General features: G+C 48.3%; 1 protein-coding gene across 2 annotated transcripts in view; it reads right to left on the reverse strand.

The window, feature by feature from the left end:
- The window catches only part of nos1apa (nitric oxide synthase 1 (neuronal) adaptor protein a), a 293,742-nt gene that overhangs the window by 61,297 nt on the left and 213,773 nt on the right, over nt 1-18,672 (reverse strand). The gene's annotated exons all lie outside the window — the stretch shown is intronic.

The following is an 18,672-nucleotide window of genomic DNA, read 5'->3' on the forward strand; positions in this document are numbered from 1 at the left end:
ATGATCAGAGTTCAGGAATTAATCATTCCCTGACCAAACCAATCGTCCCCAAACCTACTGAATGTTTTAAAACACTTTTCATCTCGGCTTGTAGCCAGCCCCTCTTAATATCTCTCTTTTTGGCTCCACACCCATGTGTAATCTGATCACTGATCTGTAAAATGGTATTCAAAGTTTAATGCGCCATTTAAATGAACATTTTCACTATTGTTTTGATGCCATAAATTTGGTAATAGCTCGATAATTATAAACTTAATGACAGTTTATTTCATCTTCGTCATTGTTCAAATGCTTTTAGGTAATTGAATTATTTTATTTTAAAAATTTGGCAAATTGGTCATCTCGTAGGGATTTGCTGCATTGTCTTTAAAGAGAATATTTCTCATTCTGTTTGTAACATATAAAAGCAAACAATTTGTAAAGTCACGGTTGCCTGCACCCTGCCAGCGTTAATGGAATAAATTAGTTCTAATCTAAAACTGTAACACAGTGTATTGGGCTGCTTATCAGAATAATAGTCGGAGATCGACACAAAGTGCTGGAGTCACTCAGTGGGTCAGGCAGCATCTCTGGAGAGAAGGAATAGGTGACGTTTCGGGTCGAGACTCTTCTTCAGACTGAGAGTCAGGGGAGAGGGAAACGAGAGACACAGAAGGAACATAGAACAAATGAATGAAAGATATGCCAAAAGTAACGATGATCAAGGAAAGGCGGAGCCCACAATGGTCCATTGTTGGCTGTGGGCTTGGTGATAGCGAGTCATGCAGACAGTGAAACTCAACAGGACGACAGTGAAACTAGTACGGCAATGAGGGTGGGGGAGGGACGGGGAGAGAAGGGGGGGGGGGGAAGAAGGGTTACTTGAAGTTAGAGAAATCAATGTTCATACTGCTGGGGTGTAAGCTGCCCAAGCAAAATATGAGGTGCTCTTCCTCCAATCAGAGTAATATCTACAGGTTATATACAAGTGTGCATGTAGACATCTATATACTAAAACTCTCGTTTGTTTGTTTGTTTGTTCCTGAACTACAGCCAACACGGTGCACGATAGCGCGACAATTTTAGGCCCACCTTACTCACCGTCGTCCTTTTGGTGCTAATGGAAGAAGTTTCATTGAAATCTGCGTTATATTTCTAAAGTTATTCACATTTTTAAGTTTAAATCTATCTCCTAGGGAGGGAGGGGGAGGGGAGGGAGAGAGGGGAGGGGGGAGGATAAGGGGGGTTGAGGGATGGGGTGGGGGGGAGGGGAGGGGGAGGGAGGGGAGGAGAGGGTGCTGCACCAATGCAGGAGAGGTTTGGGCCCAACGGGTCCACTTGGTCGAGTTTATTCCACAATTCTGCACCAGCTTCAACCTCTTTCATTGCAGAATAATACCCCACTGAGGCGGTTTTATGTTGAACAGTTTTTCATATTTGAATGACTTCTCACAAGAGATATGACAACTTCATCTGGTCAATGTACAACTATCAAGTCCCACCACTTTGGCAGCTTGATGACATGCTCTTCCCTGTTCCCTGGGTGCGAGCTCCACTCAAATTAAATGGGAGATTCGATTAGAGTGGGCGGCGCCGTGCTGCCTTACAGCGCCAGTAGACCCGCGTTCGACCCCTGACCAAGTGATCCTGATCGCTGACCTATACGGAGTTTGTACGTTCTCACTGTGACCGCGTGGGTTTTCTCCGGGTGCTCCGGTTTCCTACCTCATCCCAAAGGCGGGCAGTTTTAGACAATAGTCAATAGACAATAGGTGCAGGAGGAGGCAATTCGGCCCTTCGAGCCTGTGAATCCCACACAGAGCATAATATCTGATGTGTTTGCCAACTGTGGCACAGTTTAGCTTTAGGGTTATTATAAACCTACATGTACCGAGCTACACGGAAACATTTTTGTTGGCGTGGTGTCCCGCCAAACCATCTTTTACGACACAGTGGCGCAGTAGAGTTGCTGCCTCACAGCACCACAGATCCAGGTTCGATCCTGACTACTGGTGCTGTCTGCACTGAGTTTGTGCATTCTCCTCATGACCTGCGTGGGTTTTCTCCAGGAGCGCCGGTTTCCTCCCACACTCCAAAGACGTGCAGGTTCATAGGCTAATTGGCTTCAGCAAAAAAACTCTCGTGTGTGTAGGATAATACTATTGTGCAGGGATCACTGGTCAGTAGACAATAGGTGCAGGAGGAGGCCATTCGGCCCTTCGACAATGCACCGCCATTCAATGTGATCATGGCTGATCATTCTCAATCAGTACCCCGTTCCTGCCTTCTCCCCATACCCCCTGACTCCGCTATCCTTAAGAGCTCTATCCAGCTCTCTCTAGAATGCATTCAGAGAATTGGCCTCCACTGCCTTCTGAGGCAGAGAATTCCACAGATTCACAACTCTCTGACTGAAAAAGTTTTTCCTCATCTCAGCTCTGAATGGCCTACCCCTTATTCCTAAACTGTGGCCCCTGGTTCTGGACTCCCCCAACATTGGGAACATGTTTCCTGCCTCTAACGTGTCCAACCCCTTAATAATCTTATACGTTTCGATAAGATCTCCTCTCATCCTTCTAAATTCCAGTGTATACAAGCCTAGTCACTCCAGTCTTTCAACATACGACAGTCCCGCCATTCCGGGAATTAACCTTGTAAACCTACGCTGCACGCCCTCAATAGCAAGAATATCCTTCCTCAAATTTGGAGACCAAAACTGCACACAGTACTCCAGGTGCGGTCTCACTAGGGCCCTGTACAACTGCAGAAGGACCTCTTTGCTCCTATACTCAACTCCTCTTGTTTTGTAGGTTAATTGGCTTCTGTAAAGTGTCCCTGGTGTGTAGTATAGTGCTAGTGCTAGTGATCGCTGGTCGGCATGGACTCGGTGGGACGATGGGCCTGCTTCCGCGCTGTAGCCCCAACGTACAGTCTGAAGGTTTGAGTTTGGTTGTAGAAACGATGGTGCCTTGGATTTAGATGATGGTTCAAAAGGAGGCAGAAGACCAAAATACCGCAGGTTTGTAGACTTACTGTCTTCTGTAAAATTGCCCCCAAGTCCCTAAATACCACCAAGACCAAGGAGCTGATCATCAACTTCCGTAGGTCACATAACGGGGAATATGCCCCGATCTCTATCAATGGGGACAGTGTGGAGAGAGTGTCCAGCTTCAAGTTTCTGGGCACTCACATTTCGGAGGACCTAACATGGTCCACTAACACCGCTGCGCTGGTCAAGAAGGCACAACAATGACTGTTCTACTTAAGAACACTGAAAAAGTCTGGTCTACCCCAACAGCTGCTGACGACCTTCTACCGCTGCACCATAGAGAGCATCCTAACACATGGCATCCCTGTGTGGTACCTCAGCTGCACGGAGGCAGAAAGGAAAGCTCTACAGCGGGTAGTCCATAGAGCTCAGAGGGCCATCGGAACACAGCTACCAGACTTGGAGGTCATCTACAACACACGATGCCTCAGAAAAGCCACCAGCATCCACAAAGACTCTTCACACCCCTGCAACAGTCTGTTCGAACTCCTTCCATCGGGCAGACGATACAAGGCCTTCTACGCCCGCACCTCCAGACTCAGGAACAGCTTCATCCTCAGGGCCATAGCTGCTATGAACCGGTCCTGCTGAGCCGGATGGCCACAACGCATAGATCAACTTGCACTTTACCCTGTCTAAAAACTGTTACAATTGTTTCGTTTCGTTGGGTTGCTGTTAATTACTTAAATTATTGCATCGTATGGGAGGCGCATTCCCAATCTCGTTGTACCCCTGGGTACAATGACAATAAAGATATATTGTATTGTATTGTATATATTGTATTGTATTGTATTGTAGGATAGAATAGTGTATGGGTGGTCGCTGGTCGGCACAGACTCGATGGGCCAAAGGGCCTGTTCCACACTGTACTTCTAAAACTAAAACTGAACTAATACATAGAAAATAATTCTGTCTCTAACTGTCTGACTCAACTGCCTCTGGGGCCATTTCTAAGTGAATTAGTTGCCTAAGATGGTTACTATGTCAATTCCATTGCCTCTCAGTGAAAACTACAGGAACCACTGTTTGGGATTTACCCGAAGGCTGTTCAATTTAAAAAGGCTGTTCGAATTAATAACAGTATGTAAATACAAGTCAGTGGTGTTATACATCGGTTGAAAAGGATGCCTGTGGTTGAGACGGGATCCAATAATTATCAAAGCCAATGGTTTAAATAGTAGCCAAGGAAGTAGATGATATTATACTTCAAAGGGGAAAAACTGTTGCATTGCTTAAAGATAATTGAAACCAAATTGCTTAAATAAAGGTGTCTCGCTCGAACAGACATTGCTTGTACTGTGTGGGTAGGAGAATCACATTCCGTTGAACTGCAGCCAATTCCAAAGCCTTTCATTCTCCTGGTCGACACATCAGCATGTGAACAAATGCAACCGCCTACACGTTTCACCTCTGCTGTGGAAACGGGGGCAGGGACAGAATGCAGAGGATAGTTCCTCAGCGTTGGAGCGCAACAGTTTCACAGACAAAGTCCAATGTCCACAGTGAGTCCAATGTCCAGAGTGAATCACCACCATTAGCCCATCTGAGCAGGGCCAACACATATCATATCATATCATATATATACAGCCGGAAACAGGCCTTTTCGGCCCTCCAAGTCCGCGCCGCCCAGCGATCCCCGTACATTAACACTATCCTACACCCACTAGGGACAATTTTTACATTTACCCAGCCAATTAACCTACATACCTGTACGTTTTTGGAGTGTGGGAGGAAACCGAAGATCTCGGAGAAAACCCACGCAGGTCACGGGGAGAACGTACAAACTCCTTACAGTGCAGCACCCGTAGACAGGATCGAACCTGAGTCTCCGGCGCTGCATTCGCTGTAAAGCAGCAACTCTACCGCTGCGCTACCGTGCCACATGAATGAATGAATGATGAATGTGACTTTATTATCACACGTGGCACGTCACAGATTTTTGTTTTGTATACCCTGTGCAAAGTGTGCAAAGAGTCGCCACATACAGGGTGCTGACAAAGTTACAGTGTTCAACGTGGTCCCAATGGTCCCTCGTTGTTCTCGGTGCTGGCTCCCTCCTTTTCTCAGCGGCCCCACTACGCTGGGTCCCTCCTGTTCTCAGCGGCCCCACTACGCAGGGTCCCTCCTGTTCTCAGCGGCCCCACTACGCTGGGTCCCTCCTGTTCTCAGCGGCCCCACTACGCTGGGTCCCTCCTGTTCTCAGCGGCCCCACTACGCTGGGTCCCTCCTGTTCTCAGCGGCCCCACTACGCTGGGTCCCTCCTGTTCTCAGCGGCACGTCCTCGTGCGACCTCCAGCACCCACCATGGGCCCATCCTGAGCCACCGGGTCCTCTTTTGGACGGCTCCGCCCTGGTGCTCGTTGGGACATTCTGTAAGCTCTGAATTCTGCCTCGGGCTAACCAGCTAACCGGATGTCCTCATGCCTCTAATCATTAACCTTTCGTTACGGACACAAAAAGCTGGAGTCACTCAGGCGGCATCCCTGGGGAGAAGGACTGGGTAACGCTTCAGGGTCGGGACACTTCCCCAGATTCGTCTCAACCCGAAACGTCACCCATTCCTTCCCTCCAGAGATGCTGCCTGCCCGCTAGGTTACTCCACCATTTTGTGTCTATCTTCAGATTAAACCAGCATCTGCAGTTCCTTCCAACACATCCTTTCGTTACTAAAAGTGTTCAACGAAGAACTTGATTCCCAAAGCAGGTAACTCTCGCATCTCAGTCTCACTGGGATGAAGATAGGTGGATAAGGGTTGACTTAAGGCCATTCTGCCCAATTCACCCCTACCCCATTGTAGACATTGGACATTGTCTCTGCAGCTGGTGCTCCACAATGCTGAGAACTCTTTTTTACACTATCTTTCCCCTTGCTCTACCTATTGCATTTGATTTAACGTACTTCATTGAACACTTTTAGACTTTAATCGGGCCTTTTTGACTGTGGACTCGATGGTGGCCCCCCATTTAAGGTCCCTGGAGATGATGGTTCCAAGGAACTTAAATGACTCCACAGATGGGACTGTGGTGTTGTTGATGGTGAGTGGGGGGAGGGGGAGATCTCGTCGAAAGTCTACAATTAGTTCCACTGTCTTGAGAGCATTGAGCTCCAGGTTGTTGCGATGGCACCAGGACGCCAGCTGTGTCACTTCCCCTCTATAGGCAGATTCCTCCCCATCCTGGATCAGTCCAATCAGGGTAGTGTCATCCGCAAACTTGAGGAGCTTGACAGAGGAGTCCGTGGAGGTGCAGTCGTTGGTGTAGAGAGAGTAAAGGAGAGGGGAGAGTACGCAGCCTTGCGGTGCTCCTATGCTGAGGGTCTGCGGGTCCGAGATGTGCTTTCCCAGCCTCCCATGCTGCTTCCTGTCCGTCAGGAAGTTGATGATCCACTGACAGAGGGGTTCAGGCACAGTCAGCTGGGAGAGTTTGTAGTGTAGTAGCTCTGGCACAATGGTGTTAAATGCAGAGCTGAAGTCCGCAAACAGAATCCTGGCATAGGTCCCCTTGTGGTCTAGGTGCTGGAGGATGAAGTGCAGGCCTAGGTTGACTGCGTCATCCACCGATCTATTGGCCCTGTATGCAAACTGCAGGGAGTCCAGCAGGGGGCTTTTCAGCTGGGCCAGCACACGTCTTTCAAAGGTCTTCATGACTACAGAGGTCAGTGCGACAGGCCTGCAGTCATTAAGACCAGTGATCCTTGTCTGTTTGGGTACAGGGACAATAGTGGAGACCTTGAAGCAGGCAGGGACAGTGCAGGTTTGCAGGGACTGGTTGAAAATGTCTGTGTAGGCCGGTGCCAGTTGTTCGGCACAGAGCTTGAGGGGAGAGGGGGAAACATTGTCCGGTCCTGGAGATTTCCGGCTTTTCTGTCTCCTGAATAGCCTCTCCGCCTCCGCAATTTCTGTTGTTGGAGATGGAGAAGTGGCCAGACTGACGTTGGGCAGCAAAGAGGGGGTGTGTAGTGCACGAGGGCCCAGTCTGTGCAGACTGCAGTCAGGCTGTGAGTACGTGTGAAGTGGTGATTGGGGGGGTTATGTTTCTGTCTCTCGAACCTGCAGTAGAACTCGTTCAGGTCGTTGGTCAGCTGACGATTGTCCAAGGAGCCCTCTATCTTCCTGTCTCCACCTATATCCTTCCTTTGTCCCGCCCCCCCTGACATCAGTCTGAAGAAGGGCAGAGGTTCACCTGCACCTCCTCCAACCTCATCTATTGCATCCGCTGCTCCAGATGTCAACTTATTTACGTCGGCGAAACCAAACGCAGGCTCGGCGATCGCTTCGCTCAACACCTGCGCTCGGTCCGCCTTAACCAACCTGATCTCCCGGTGGCTGAGCACTTCAACTCCCCCTCCCACTCCCAGTCTGACCTTTCTGTCATGGGCCTCCTCCAGTGTCACAGTGAGTCCCACCGGAAATTGGAGGAACAGCACCTCATATTTCGCCTGGGCAGCTTGCAGCCCAGCGGTATGAACATTGACTTCTCCAACTTTAGATAGTTCCTCTGTCCCTCTCTTCCCCTCCCCCTTCCCAGATCTCCCTCTATCTTCCAGTCTCCACCAATATCCTTCCTTTGTCCCGCCCCCCTGACATCAGTCTGAAGAAGGGTCTCGACCCGAAACGTCACCCATTCCTTCTCTCCTGAGATGCTGCCTGACCCGCTGAGTTACTCCAGCATTTTGTGAATAAATACCTTCGATTTGTACCTGCATCTGCAGTTGTTTTCTTATATATTGTCCAAGGAGCGTGGGGTTTTCCTCTTGTACCTGGCGATTTCTTGCAAGCCCTTCCAAACTGAAGAAGGGTCATTCGCTGAGAACTTGCCCCTCAGTTTCTCAAGAGTACCTTTCCTTGGCAGCTCCGATTCCTCTTCTCAGCTTGTACGTTGGCCTGCCTGTAGGGGTCTGTATCCCCGCTCCTGTAGGCCTCATCTTTTGACTGGTGGAGCTGCCTGAGTTCTGCTGTGAACCAGGGCTTGTCGTTGTTGAACCAGATCCGGGTCTTAGTGGGAATGCAACTGTCCTCGCAAAAGCTGACATAGGATGTCGCAGCGTCCGTGTACTCATCGAGGCTCGTGGTTGCTCCCCTGAACACAATCCGATCAGTGCAGTCAAAGCTGGATGGCAGTTTTTCAATGCCCTCGCTCGTCCACCTTTTCGTTGTTAGACAATAGACATTAGTTGCAGGAGGAGGCCATTCGGCCCTTCGAGCCAGCACCGCCATTCAATGTGATCATGGCTGATCATTCTCAATCAGTACCCCGTTCCTGCCTTCTCCCCATACCCCCTGACTTCGCTATCCTTAAGAGCTCTATCTAGCTCTCTCTTGAATGCATTCAGAGAATTGGCCTCCACTGCCTTCTGAGGCAGAGAATTCCACAGATTTACAACTGTCTGTGAAAAAGTTTTTCCTCATCTCCGTTTTAAATGGCCTACCCCTTATTCTTAAACTGTGGCCCCTGTTTCTGGACTCCCCCAACATTGGGAACATGTTTCCTGCCTCTAACGTGTCCAATCATATACGTTTCGATAAGATCCCCTCTCATCCTTCTAAATTCCAGTGTATACAAGCCTATACTGTTCTGACCACAGGTTTAGCAGATTTTAGTTTCTGCCTTTAGGTCGGAATATGGTGAACTAAACAATGACCGGAGAGACCCAGAGCCGGCCGGGGAACAGAGCGATTTGCGTTCTTGATTGAAGTGTAGCAGTGGAGTGAAGGGGAGTGTCCTCTCCCCTCTGGTGGGGCAGGTAACATGAAGTCTGTACTTTGGCAGCTCATGACTGAGCTTGGCCTTGTTAGGTACTTGAGGTTAGCCTTGAGGTTAGCCTTTTTAGGTGTTAGCCCACTCACAGACTGACTCCATTCTGCAATAGGTTTTATTTATTCCTCTTGTGGTTGTCTGATCAAACAGCCACCAAAGACAGCTGACCTCCTCAAAGCAAGTTGGATATTCCCATGGGCTATTGCTGGTTAGAGTGTAAGATATACACAATCAGACAGCACTTCAATAGTAATCGTGCTGGATATGTGGTAATGGTTACAGGCAGGCGATGAATTCTGGCCCCTCTGCTATATCTAGAAGCAGCACCCCTGCTGTAATCACTAACAGGTGATTGTCAGTGGCAGCACAGTGTCCCTGAATCTGGAGGTGTGCATTTTCACACTTCAATACCTCTCCCATCGGGCAAAAGGTACAGAAGTGTGAAAACGCACACCTCCGGATTCAGGGACAGTTTCTTCCCAGCTATTACCTGAATCATCCTACCACAACCAGAAGTCTGAAGAAGGGTCTCGACCCGAAACGTCGCCCATTCCTTCTCTCCCGAGATGCTGCCTGACCTGCTGAGTTACTCCAGCATTTTGTGAATAAATACCTTCGATTTGTACCAGCATCTGCAGTTATTTTCTTATCATCATCATATCATCATATCATATCATATATATACAGCCGGAAACAGGCCTTTTCGGCCCTCCAAGTCCGTGCCGCCCAGTGATCCCCATACATTAACACTATCCTACACCCACTAGGGACAATTTTTACATTTACCCAGCCAATTAACCTACATACCTGTACGTCTTTGGACTTATACTACCACAACCAGAGAGCGGTCCTGAACTACTATCTGCCTCGTTGGTGACCCTCGGACTATCCTTGATCAGCACCCCTCATATTTCACTTGGGCAGCTGACACCCCAGCAGTATGCACATTGACTTCTTTAACTTCAAATAACCCTTGCTTTCCCTCCCTCTCCATCCCTCCCCTTTCCCAGTTCTCCGACCAGTCTGACTGTCCCCGAACACATTTTATCTCCGTTTGCTTTGTTGTTACTTTCCCCCAACTAATAATGATCTATTCTACATTTTTCTTGAGCTCCATTCCCTTTGTCCTGTTTTCACACCTTTACACTTCCCTCTCCCCTGACACCAGCCTGAAGAAGGGTCTCGACCCGAAAAGTCACCCATTCCTTCTCTCCAGAGATGCTGCCTGTCCCGCTGAGTTACTCCAGCATTTTGTGCCTGCCCTTGAATGGACTTTGCTGGCTTTACCTTACGACTAACGTCATTCCCTTACCATGTATCTGCACTGTAAATGGCTCGATTGTAATCATGTATTGTCTTTCCACTTACTGGTTAGCACGCAACAAAAGCTTTTCACTGTCGCTCGGTAACACGTGACAATAAGCTAAGCTAACTAACTCTAACAGTGGCACGGTGGTAGAGTTGCTGCCTTACAGCGCCAGATCCTGACTACAGGTGCTGCCTGTACAGAGTTTGTACGGTCTCCCTGTGACCCCTTGGGGTTTCTCCGACTGCTTCGGTTTCCTCCCACGCTCCAAAGACATACCGACTGAGGCCACACGCAAATTGGAGGAACAGCTCCTCATATTTCACCTGGGCAGCTTACAACCCAGCCGTTTGAATACTGATTTGACAAATATCAAGTAACCCTTGAACTCCTTTTCTTTCCGTCCCTCCCCCACACTAGTCATCCTGCTAGTTTCACTGTTCGTACCACCTCGTTATCATCTCCTCCACGGCCATCAACGGACCATTGTGGATCCTTGGCCATCAGCGTTTTTGTTCACCTCTTCGCCTTGTACGTGACTGAACTGAACCCAACCCTTTAGATTTTAGAGATACAGCACACAGAAAATCCCCTCAGCCCACTGAGTCGGTGCCGACCAGCGATCACTGCGTATACTAGCACTATCCTACACACTCCAGACAAATTTAAAATGTAACCAAAGCCTGTTAACCTACAAACCTGCGTGCCTTTGGAGTGTGGGAGGAAACCGGAGAACCTGGAGAAAACCCACGCGGTCACGGGGAGATCGTACAAACTCCCGTGGTCAGGATGAACACGGGTCTCTGGCGCTGTGAGGCAGCAACTCCACCGCAGAGTTCAGGGCTACCTATGCACGGTTTAATAGACAATAGACAATAGGTACAGGAGGAGGCCATTCGGCCCTTCGAGCCAGCACCGCTATTCAATGTGATCATGGCTGATCATTCTCAATCAGTACCCCGTTCCTGCCTTCTCCCCATACTCCCTGACTCCGTTATCCTTAAGAGCTCTATCTAGCTCTCTCTTGAATGCATTCAGAGAATTGGCCTCCACTGCCTTCTGAGGCAGAGAATTCCACAGATTCACAACTCTCTGACTGAAAAAGATTTTCCTCATCTCAGTTCTAAATGGCCTACCCCTTATTCTTCTCCAATGAATAATTCATCCCGCTCGACAGCTCCTTGTTGCTACTTCAATCTTCCCACTTTCAACTCAACTCAAGTCAAGTCAAATTTATTTGTCACATACATATACAAGATGTGCAGTGAAATGAAAGTGGCCACGCCTGCGGATTGTGCTAAAACTACAAAACAGAATAGAGAAAAAAAAATTTAACACAAAAAATAAATTAATATAAAAGTAAATTAAATTATTCCCTGGTGATATGAGAGTTAACAGGATGGCCTGTGGGAAGAAACTCCGTCTCATCCTCTCTGTTTTCACAGCGTGACAGCGGAGGCGTTTTCCTGACCGTAGCAGCTGGAACAGTCCGTTGCTGGGGTGGTAGGGGTCCCCCATAATGTTGCTGGCTCTGGATCTGGCTTTGTGAAGCAGCCTGAATTTGTCCCGGTACAATGCTGCTAAACTTTCAGTGTAAGTCTGCCAACCAATTATTCCCCCAAATTATTCCCTGATTTAAGAGGGGGGAGAACGGAGAAAACTTTAGCTGAAATATAGCCTTTAAAATTATTAAAAGACCTTCAGAGGTGAAACATTCCCTTAGTGGGGAGAATCGTTATGTGAAATAAATTATTTATAAGCATGTTACCATTTGTACCATCCAGCGTAGATGACTAACTTGATTTAGCTTTGATGTGAAGCCAAGCTTTAAGTGTTGGATTGCTTTCCACAGTAGGTTTACTGCAGATGTAGAACAACGCGACTGTTTTGAAACCTCAGTATTATCTGTAATGACCTCAAAGGGAGATTTTATAGAGGTGCACAAGATCACGAGGGGAATAGATCAGGTAGACGCACAGAGTCGTCTTTACCCAGAGTATTGGAATCGAGATCCAAAGGACGTAGGTTTATGGTGAGGGGGGAAAGATTTAATAGGAATCTGAGGGGTAACTTTTTTACACAAACGGTGGTGGGTGTATGGAACGAGCTGCCAGAGGAGGTAGTTGAGGCAGGGATTATTACAACGTTGAAGAAACATTTAGACAGGTCTATAGATAGGACAGGTTTAGAGGGATATGGGCCAATTGTAGGCAGATGGGACTAGTGTAGATGGGGCATCTTGTTTGGTGTGGGCAAGTTGGTCCTACGAGCTTGTTTCCATGTTGTTTGACTCTATGATTCTTTGGCAGTGATACTACACAAGATCGTATAACACTCACCCCCCCCCCACCCTTCCCCTTCTTCCAAGTGTCTCCCCTCCCCCTACATTCCTTCCTCTAGCTTCACAATTCGCAACTTCGTTGAGTTTAGTTCAGTTTAGTTTAGAGACCCAGCATGGTATCAGGCCCTTCGGCCCACTGGGTCCATGCCAACCAATGATCACCCATTTACACTCGTTCCATGTTATCCCAGTTTTTGCATCCTACACACTGGGATCAATTTGTGGAAGCCAATTAACCTACAAATCTGCACGTCTTTGGGGCTAGGAGGGAGAGATAGATCAGCCGTGTTTGAATGGCGGAGTAACTTGATGGGCCGAATGGCCTAATTCTACCGCTGTATCTGAAATATGAAATATGAAGGAAAAAAAATGATGTGGGAGGAAGCCGGAGCACCCGGAGGAACCCACGTGGGCACAGGGAGAACGTACAAACTCCACACAGACAGCGCCTGCGGTCGGGATGGAACGCGGGTCTTTGGTGCCGTAAGGCAGCAACTCTACCGCTGCGCCACTGTGCTGTCTCCTCAATCCTTTTGTCTCACACAATTTATCTCATCTCTGGCCTTTGTCCACAACCATTTGCCTATCAATTCATCCCAACCCCCTTGCCTGTGTTCATCTCTTCCTGTCTTCTTGTTTCGTTTCCTCCCCCCCGACCCCCCCTCCCGACTCTCATCAGTCTGAGGAAGGGTCATGATCTGAAAGTCTCTCACTGCCTCAATTGCTGAAGACGTCTACGTATAAACAAGGAACTGCAGATGTCGGCTAATACACAAAGGGACGCAAAGTGCTGGATTAACTCGGCAAGATCAGGCAGCTGCTCTGGGGAACAATGGGCAGGTGACGCTTCAGTTCGAGAAAAGGGTCCCGACATGAAAGGTCACCTGCCTTGGGAGGTGGTCTTGGAGGGGAGGATGCTCCTCAAACTGCGGAGCATCCTAGACAATGTAGCCCACCCCCTCCATGACACACAGGTCAACCTGAGGAGCACCTTCAGCAACAGACTGGTCCCACCAAGATGCACCACAGAACGCCACAGGAGATCCTTCTTCCCCGTGGCTATCAAACTGTACAACTCTTCCCCCTTCTGTCGTGGGGTAGACTGACCCCCCCCCCCCCCCCAATCTTTGCACATCCCCAATCCTTTCCACTCTTCACTTGAGTTTCATGTTTCATGTATCTTGTGTATCTTGTGTCGGCAGAACAATTCCCCTCCTGGGATAAAGAAAGTTCTACGGTATCGTATTGCATCGTATCCTATCCATGTTCTCCAGAGACGCTGTCTGACCCGCTGAGTTACTCCGGCACTTTGTGCCTTTTTGTGGACCAGCTTGTGCAATTGCCAGTTTCGACACGGTCTCACGGATGCTTGCGGGACCCTTGCTGCACGTGGTCTGATGACCGTGACATCTGCCAGGCGGCGTAAGCGGCGTGTCACGGAGACTTGACCCGCCATCGTTCATTTGGTGACATGAACGGCGCTGGACAAATGGACGTTTTGCTGAAACTGTCAACTAATAACTAGATTCATGATGTGCTGCAATGCTGGCGAATGTGCAAGAGACTTGTGATGCCACTTCCAGCTGCCTCTGTCAGGTAAATGTACCAGATGCCTTGGTCCTTAATTGGTGAAACGCACTGCAACGTTCTGCCAATTCTGACCCTTCTATTAACATAAGACAGACATTTTAGGCTTCATTAAGGCACATTGACCTTCACAGTTAGTATAAGAAAATAGACAAGAGACAATAGGTGCAGGAGGAGGCCATTCAGCCCTTCGAGCCAGCACCACCATTCAATGTGATCATGGCTGATCATTCTCAATCTGTACCCCATTCCTGCCTTCTCCCCATACCCCCTGACTCCGCTATCCTTAAGACCTCTATCTAGCTCTCTCTTGAATGCATTCAGAGAATTGGTCTCCACTGCCTTCTGAGGCAGAGAATTCCACAGATTCCACAAAATAACTGCAGATGCTGGTGCAAATCGAAGGTATTTATTCACAAAATGCTGGAGTAACTCAGCAGGTCGGGCAGCATCTCAGGAGGGAAGGAATGGGACAAGGTATCCATAACTCTGCTCCATACTATTAATTTAGCTTTAGGTTTATTATTGTCATGTGTACCGAGGTACAGTGACAAGCTTTGTGTATAAAATCCTGAGAGGAAGAGATCGGGTAGATGCTCAGAGTCTCTTGCCCTGACTAGGTGAATTGAGGGGGAACCAGAGGACATAGGTTTAAGGTGAAGAGGACATAGGTTTAAGGTGAAGAGGACATAGGTTTAAGGTGAAGAGGACATAGGTTAAGGGGAAGGGGAAAAGATTTAATCGGAATCCGAGGGGTAACTTTTTCATATAGAGGGTGTTGGGTATATGGAACTAAGCTGCCAGAGGAGGTAGTTGAGGCAGGGCCTACCCAACGTTTAAGAAACAGTTAGACAGGTACATGGATAGGACAGGTTTGGAGGGATATGGACCAAACGCGGGCAGGTGGGACTAGTGCAGCTGGGACATGTTGGCCGGTGTGGACAAGTTGGGCCGAAGGGCCTGTTTCCACACTATCACTCTATGTCTCTAAAAGTTTTGTTTTGCATATTGCCCAAACCGTTCAAATATGCCAAACGTAAAGAGAGTCATAGAGACATAGAGTCATACACAGTGACACAGCGGTAGAGTTTCTGCCTTACAGCGAATGCAGCGCCGGAGACCCAGGTTCGATCCCGACTACGGGTGCTTGTCTGTACGGAGTTTGTCCGTTCTCCCCGTGACCTGCGTGGGTTTTCTCCGAGATCTTCGGTTTCCTCCCACACTCCAAAGACGTACAGGTATGTAGGTTAATTGGCTGGGCAAATGTAAAAAATGTCCCTAGTGTGTGTAGGACAGTGTTAGTGTGCGGGGATCGCTGGGCGGCGCGGACCCGGTGGGCCGAAAGGGCCTGTTTCCGCGCTGTATCTCTAAACTAAGCACAGAAAACAGGCCCTTCAGCCCAACTCATCCAAGCCCACCAAGATGCCCCATCTGCCCACATTTGATCCACATCCCTCTAAACCTTTCCTATCCATGTACCTGTCTACGCGTCCTTCAAATATTGTTATAGTACCTGCCTCAACTACCTCCTCTGGCAGCTCATTCCCTACACCCACCACCCACAAAGTCACCGACTCCCTCCAACCACGCTCCTGGGCGAGCAGGGGCCTTGCTCGGTGGTTGTCCCTTCCCCCGGGCTGGTTCTCGGCCCTGCAGGGTGTGAGCCAGGCCTGATGTTGGGATATGGCCACCCCTCACCGCGAGACGGGGGTTTTGAAGACTTAAGCCCCCTCTGAAGATTAGTGACAACCAACACGGACGCTACTAAATGTGTGGGAAGGAACTGCAGATGCTGGTTTACACCAAAGATAGACACAAAATGTAACTAGCGAGTAACTCAGTGGATCAGACAGCATCTCTGGAGAGAAGGAATGGCTGATATATCGGGTTGGAACCCTGCTTCAGACTCTTCAGATTTCTTCTCTGAGTTATTTTTTAAAATATGGTCTCCATTTATTGAATTTTTAGAAAAGTAATGGGTTTGGCACAGGACTAAAATAAAAATTTAAAATTAAAAGTTGAAACTTGAGTTAGGGGTTGGATGTACAACTGTGGTTATTGTCTCCCGGATCTACTCCCTTTAATTTTTATAGTTATATCTTTTTTTTTAATCCTCTTAGTCTCTCTTCCCAATAGTTTATAGTTTTTTTGGGTTTTTTTCCTTTCTTCTTTATTTTTTTATTTTCTCTCTTTAAAAATTTAAAAATTGAAGCTATGTAAGAACTCTGTAACAAATGTGTCTTTTATTTCTATTTGTACATATGCTTTTCAAAAATTAAAAAAAAAAAGAAAAAAAAAAAAAAAGATTTCTTCTCTGAAGAAAGGTTCCGACCTGAAACGTCACTTATTCCTTTCCCTCCAGAGACGCTGCCCGTCCCTCTGAGTTACTCCAGCATTGTGTGTCCAACAGACCGGACTAACTGCCTCTCACTTCCTGTGTCTCGTCGCCACTTTGGGTTTTTACTCTCTCCAAAGTCTACTCATCCAATCCCACCTGTAATTGGCACAGTGGTGCAGTGACGGGTTCGATCCTGGCTACGGGCGCTGCCTGCACGGAGTTTGTACGTTCTCTCTGTGACCACCTGGGTTCTCTCCGGTTGCTCCGGTTTCCTCCCACACTCCAAAGGCGTACAGGCTTGTAGGTCAACCGGCTTCGGTAAAATTGTAAATTGTCCCTCGTGTGTAGGATAGTGCTAGTGTGTTGCTGGTCGGCACGGACTCGGTGGGCCGAAGGGCCTGTTTCCGTGCTGTATCTCTAAACTAAACTAAACCAAATGCCTGAAAGTTCCACAAAACCAAGTCACCATAGCGACTAGTTTTGAACAAAACTAACCTGTGGAATGTTCTCTTCCTCGCTGACTATTGAGTTAAATGATGATAAAGGCGCTGGCTTTAATGGGAATCCAGATAGTGTTAAGTCCTCTTTGATACCATGAAGTGGTCTATAAATGGAGACTGCCCTTCTCAATGGATGAATAGGGCCATTGCCATAGCAACAGTGCCGGCACAGAGCGCAAGAGATAAATTGCTTCATCAAATCAAGCACATTTAGGCCTCTCCAGAAATGTTACAGCTGCAAAAGAGTCTAATTTTTTTTTTAAATCCCACAAAAATCAACAACAAATAAGCTTAAAAGTTGGGCTTTTCCAGGGAATATCCCACAGGGTTTACGGCCTTCAAAGAACCTTCCATTTCCAATGACATGGTGGCTCAGTGGCAGAGTTGCTGCCTCACAGCACCAGAGAGCCGGGTTCCAACCCGACCATGGGTTCTGTCTGTACGTTCTCCCTGGGCGTTCTCCATGTGGGCTTTCTCCGGGTGCTCCGGTTTCCTCCCACGCTCCAAAGACATACAGGTTTTTATGGTTAGTTGGCTTCTGTAAATTGTAAATTGTCCCTCAGTGTGTAGGATAGTGCTAGTGTTAGTGATGATCGCTGGTTGGCGTGGACTTGGTGGGCCAAAGGGCCTGTTTCCACACTGTATCTCTAAAGTAAAGTCGAAGGGTTTGAGTTTGCTCAGCGCCTTGAATTTGGTCGATGGTTCGGAGGAAGGTGTGAATATTGCACCTTGAAAATGCAGAAGAGCAAAACACCGCAGATATCAAGAGTCCAGATTAAAAGCTGAAGGACCCAAAGAGTTGGAGTAACTCAGCGGATCAGGCAGCATCTCTGGCGAATGTGGATAGGTGACGTTTTGGGTCGGGACCCTTTGTCAGACGGAAACATCAGCCCTCCATGTTCTCCAGAGATGCTGCCTGACCTGCTGAGTGACCCCAGTACTCTGTGTTCTTTTGTGCATTAACCAGCATCCACAGTTCCTTGTTTCTACACGAAAGGAGAGGTTTGGAGTTACAGCGCGGAAACAGGCCCTTCAGTTCACTCCACGCCGACCTGTACACTAGTTCTATCCTACACACTGGGGACAATTTACAGAAGTTGATCAACCTATAACCCCACACGTCTTTGGATGCAGGAGGAAACCGGAGCACCCGGAGAGAACCAACGTGGTGACGGGGAGAACGTGCAAACTCTGTACAGACAGCACCCATAGTCAGGATCGAACCCGGGCCTCTGGCGCCGTGAGGCAGCAACTCTACCGCTGCGCCACCGCGCCGCCCTGTTATTCTGCTACAGAAAAAGGACTTTATAGTTCTGTTGTCAGTACATATGCCAAGTGAACAGACTGGACAATAGAGACAAAATGCAGGAGTAACCTTAGTGGGACAGGCAGCATCTCTGGGCAGAAGGAAAGGGTGACGTTTCGGGTCGAGACACTTCTTAAGACTGAGAGTCAGGGGAGAGGGAGACAATAAACAATAGACAATAGGTGCAGGAGGAGGCCATTCGGACCTTCGAGCCAGCACCGCCATTCAATGTGATCATGGCTGATCATTCTCAATTAGTACCCCGTTCCTGCCTTCTCCCCGTACCCCCTGACTCCACTATCCTTAAGAGCTCTATCTAGCTCTCTCTTGAATGCATTCAGAGACTTGGCCTCCACTGCCTTCTGAGGCAGAGAATTCCACAGATTCACAACTCTCTGACTGAAAAAGTTTTTCCTTATCTCCGTTCTAAATGGCCTACCCCTTATTCTTAAACTGTGGCCCCTGGTTCTGGACTCCCCCAACATCGGGAACATGAGGCACAGAGATAT

The sequence above is a fragment of the Rhinoraja longicauda genome, chromosome 11, assembly GCF_053455715.1.
Source record: "Rhinoraja longicauda isolate Sanriku21f chromosome 11, sRhiLon1.1, whole genome shotgun sequence".
Taxonomy (NCBI): domain Eukaryota; kingdom Metazoa; phylum Chordata; class Chondrichthyes; order Rajiformes; family Arhynchobatidae; genus Rhinoraja; species Rhinoraja longicauda.